The sequence below is a fragment of the Sinocyclocheilus anshuiensis genome, unplaced genomic scaffold (genome assembly GCF_001515605.1).
Source record: "Sinocyclocheilus anshuiensis isolate Anshui unplaced genomic scaffold, SAMN03320099.WGS_v1.1 scaffold185, whole genome shotgun sequence".
NCBI classification, from domain to species: Eukaryota; Metazoa; Chordata; class Actinopteri; order Cypriniformes; family Cyprinidae; genus Sinocyclocheilus; species Sinocyclocheilus anshuiensis.
Window position 1 is genome coordinate 1,948,222 of NW_015539887.1, and position 5,097 is coordinate 1,953,318.

General features: G+C 39.0%; 1 pseudogene; it reads left to right on the forward strand.

Annotated features, from left to right (window-relative positions):
- The first annotated feature begins 1,201 nt into the window (after positions 1–1,201).
- LOC107685593 (uncharacterized) lies at positions 1,202–3,447 on the forward strand (annotated as a pseudogene).
- The last annotated feature ends 1,650 nt before the right edge of the window (positions 3,448–5,097 follow it).

Below are 5,097 nucleotides of genomic sequence, written 5' to 3' on the forward strand. Positions count from 1 at the left end.
TGACGAGGCGAAGCCAGAGGAGTGGAGTCCCGAGGAGGCGGATGGTCGACAACTGACCAAGGCGGAGCCAGAAGGACGAGGGAGCCCAGTGGAGCTGGTGGGATGACGGGCCACGGTGGAGACGAGGGAGCTAGGAGCCAAGGCGGAGCCGATGGCTCGAAGGACCGAGGTGGAGTCCAGGGCTCGGAGGCTGGAGGCGGAGACAGGGGATCCTCACGCTAAGGCGGAGCTGGAGACTGGAAGTCCAGAGGCGGATCAGAGCGCCTAGATGGCGCTGACTGAGGGTGAACTGAGGGACTGACAGGCACCAGAGGAGATGGGACTGAGGAACTGACTGGTTTTTGAAGAGAAGGCGGGAGAGAGAGGCTGGTAGGGAACACCGGAGAACAGGAGCTGGGCGGAGCCAGCGGAGACGCAGGAGAACTGGGTATTACCTCCCCAAACCAGTCTATTAAGTCCATTTGAAAAATGCCCATTATTTCCTCATAATACATCCCAGAGGCCGGCTGCAGCTCACCCTCAGTGTGGGCGGGGCTTCCCTCCAAGTCCTCAATCTCCACCAGTACTCCCTCAGGGACGGGCGATGTTGCCGGCTCACGCACCTGGTCAGACCGGTCTTGAGGCTCAGGCTCCGGGGCGACGATAGGCTCAGTAGCGGGTATGCTCGCTGGCTCACGTGTCGCGGCAGGCTCAGGCTCTCCGTCTGCGGTGGGCTCAGGCATTTGCTCCGTGCAGCAGGATGACGGCTGGCTGGTCTCTGGTTCGGGAGTGGGACTGGAGATATCCTCCTCAGTGGGGCAGAAGGTGAATGGAAATCCGTTGTTCTCCAGCACCCACTCCACGAAAGCGGCGAAATCCTCCTTGGGACCGTTCGCTGGCTGGCGTGCCTTACACCGCTCGCTCAGGCTGGTGTGATAGAATACGCAGAGCGAGCAGTCAGGGAAGTGTGTAAGGCACGCCAGATCGAAAAAGTCCATGGTATGGTCCTCCAGCGAACGGTCCTGTTGCTCCAGGCACAGGAGTAGAACAGCTGGGATATCCATTCCGGGAGAGGGGAGAAACAAAAACAAAAGAGAAAGAAAAACCCCGCTATTTTGATACTCAATTTGAGGGTCGGTTATTCTGTTACGGTCTCTCTTAGGAAGTCGAAGAAGACGAGGAAGAATAATCCACAAAGAAAGTCTTTAATATTATAATCCACATGAAACTCAGGCAAGGAAACAACTCAGGGTAGTCGTACCATCAAACAATAACCGACAAACTACTGAACAGAAAGAAGACTTTAAGTAATGCAGCTGATGAGGGGAAAACAGGTGAAGGGAGTTAACTAATAATGACTAACGAGCAAATTAACTAAAGAGTTAAACCAAACATGAACAAAACCATGACATTATAATGGACTATATATCTTGACATTGTTTATTTAAGATCTGCACAGTATCTTACTACATCTTGTAAGTGGTTAGATGTGGAGTGTTATTTGAGTGTTCCCTGTGAGGCTAAAATTAATTTTGATGTGAGCTAGTTAATAATTTAAACTGAAAAAAATTCAATGTTTATATGTTAGGTTAAATTTTATTTTGATGGTCCCCGTAGTCTATTGACTATAAGCAACTTTGCAACTACATGTCAACTAACTCTCATTAGAGTATTAGTAGGCTTAGGTTAAGGTTAAGGTACGTAGAATGTTGACGTACTTGCAAAGTTACTTATAGTCAGTTTGTCTGTTGTGGAGCCATCAAAATAAAGTGTTAGCATAGGCCTATATTTAGCAGACATACTACTAATACTCCAATGACTGCTAGTTGACATGTAGTTGCAGAGTTACTTATCAACAGCTGTCTAAAGAGTACCGTCAAAATAATCAAACTGATATTACAATAAAAATAGTTCAAAGCCAATGTGTCATATTACACATTCATCTGATCTGATATCTGATCTTATGGCTGTTTGATCATTTTTTTTTACTATTATTATTACTATACTTATAAGTGGTCTTTGATGGCTATAAGTAAAGTAGCATAGGAAAGATGGCAAGATATGAGACTTATAATCCATTGTAACTTAAGTGGATGCAACGTGTTCACTGTGTGTTATAAATCATCATACTCTTAAATGCTATAACCACAAAATAAGTAAATATTATAATACATTAAAACTGTTCTTATTAATATTCATAAGATGATATAACATATTATAAGTTTTTTTTATAATGCATTATGCATTCATTCATGCATTCATAATGTATTATAAATATGGGCTTCGTAGAAAGTGTTACCCCATTTTTATTTGTTGGGTAAACTATTCCTTTAATATTTTTGCCTCCCCTTACATTAGTACCTGCGGTGTGAAGGATGTACAATCTATGGAGGCAGTTTCTAGGCCTCTAAATGAGGGAATTGTCTCTATCTGTAACATCTGCAAGTCCCTCAAGAAAGCACATATCAGTCCCAACACTGACACATGCTCCAATTACAACCAAATTAGGAAGCATATAGAGGATGCTGAGCAGTGCCTGAAAACATCTGAGACAATGATTAAAGAAAAACTGGGATATTTAGATGAAAGCATGGAGCAGCTTATTAGAGAGAAACATAATGTTGAGCAGCAGAAAAAAAGAGAAAAGTCTGGCCATGGATAATTTGCGCATAAAGAAGAAGTCTGCTGAGGAATCATTAGAGCATTCCAAAGCAGCTTTGGAGCAGGCTGAAAGAAGTGTAGAATCAGCAAATTATGCCATAAGAGCACATCAAGACAGAATGAACACATGTAATGATGTAGCAACTGCAGGGGCAGCACTGCTTGCAATACCAATTATTGGATGGATTGCTGGTGAGTATTACATTACTCTTACCATCACTCTGAATTTAACAATTTGTGAAGTTATGCATTGTTTTCCCTTTGGCTGATGTGTATTCAAGATATTTCTGTTCTCTAGGTCCAATAATGATTAGTGAGGGACAGCGGGGATTTGAAGAAGCTTCAAATGCCGTGAGAGATGCTGAATGGGAGAAACAAAACTGTGAGTCTCAAGTGAGGAACTGGACTGCAAAAGTGTTTCATTACGAGGGAATCATTTCTAAGACACAGACTGAAATTGAGCAGGCCAATGAAGCACTAAAGAGGATTGAGAGGAAGACTGATGAGGTTCAAGAGCATCTAACAGGCACAGCTGAAATTCAGGAAGTGGTCAGGAGAGCTGTGAACCTTCTGAGTGTTCTTAGTGGAAGAGTCACTGTACTGGAGAGACAAACACAACGTTTCATCCTCTGGCAGCCTGTGGTAAAGTCCATGGAAGATGTGATGAAGGCAATAGTAAATATTGCTGAGAATCGGCTCCTCTATAGTGATGGTGCACCAGGCCCTATAAATACTTTGAGGGACAATGTTGGAGGATTATTGGCTTTATGCAACTCACCCAGTAATTCTGAATATGACAGCTATTAGTGATCATTTCAATGTCACTCACATAGCAACGGCTTATAGAAAAATGGGTTGTTGGTGTTTTTAGAAACCACTCAAGTAACTCTGGAAATTGTTTTTAAAAGTTATCTGTAAAATTATGTAGTGTTTAATGGCTGTTTAACTCACCATATCTGACAAAACAGAGAAAATCGAACATGATTTCTGTATTACAAAACCATACTTGCAATTATGTTGTAAATTCACAAATAAATTTACAACTTCTGATTTTAATCACAATGCAAATGAGTTCAAATCTTATCCACTGCACAGCTTTTGTTAGGAAATAGCTCATCATTTAATGAACTGACAGCCTGTTTGCTAATCTTCAACATGTTTTCCCTAAAGTTAGACTTGAATTGTAATGACTGCCATGTTTCTTATGTTGATATAATGCATTTTGCTGAATAAAGGACTAATTTAAAATAATGTATTATATTTGATGTTGTTTAATGAAAATAAGTATATGTTCTTTCTACGGCTTCCAAGTTTAAATAAATTGCGTATGGTGATGATATAACACTTTTTATTGAATAAAGGATTTCAACAAATAAATTACAATTTTAGTGGTGTACATTTTAGAAGTGTATGCCCAATTATTATTAATATTTTTATTTTTAATTATTATTTTTTAATGAACAGAATAAAACCTAATTTTAAATTGTGCACTGCAGTGACCAGCAATTTGTGCTCTTTTTTTCACATTCTACAAACATTACATCCTAGAGAGATAAGAACAAACATATCATATAATGTCATTGTCACACATGGCTCAAACATGCAACATTAAACTCAAAATACTTTGACTTTATTCTCAAAATATTATGACTTTTTTAATCTTGTAATCTTAGATTTCTTTTCTTACTTTACATGGCACTAATATGCTAGAAACGGGCTTCCATAGTATTCACTTATATGAAATCAAAAATTACATTTTCCCAGCTATTTTAAGATTTGAGAAGTCATTATACTATATGAACATAATGTAAGTTTCAGAACTCAAAATTTCCTTGTAAGTATTGACAAAAGTATCCACAAATAATGCTTTTTTCACTCAAAAACTGAGATACTTAAACTCAGATTAATGCTTTAACATAGCTGTTTCTACATTCTTAGCATAGTTTCTGGAGTCTTTGGAGACCTGCAATGCGTGATGGTTCATATAAAGTGTCATCTATGCAATTACAGAATGGTTAAACATGCTCATTACAAGATACTTATAGTGGCTAGAGCTTTCAAATTGGGGTCTGTGATAAACTTGAACAAAAAAGATTTTAGAAAATGTATTTTCAGGGCTGTCAAAGTTAGTTTTTTTTTTATTGCTAGCAAGCGTTTACCAATACTTAAAGTATTTTTTCCAAACTCTTAACACAGCAACACACCTACATCACACAATTAGCCAAATAGTTAATTTTCTGGCCAAAACCGTTTTATTAGTATTATTATTATTATTATTATTAAATACAAACTCTACATTTCAAAATGCTGAATATGTTTTTCTACATATACTAACTCTATCAATACACAGCAAACCCGATTCAAAACCGGTCAAAACATTAGCACTAGTTTCTATCCAACAGAAACATATAGTCAATCATAGCACAGTGACTGTCAAAATACTAACAGTTGATGACT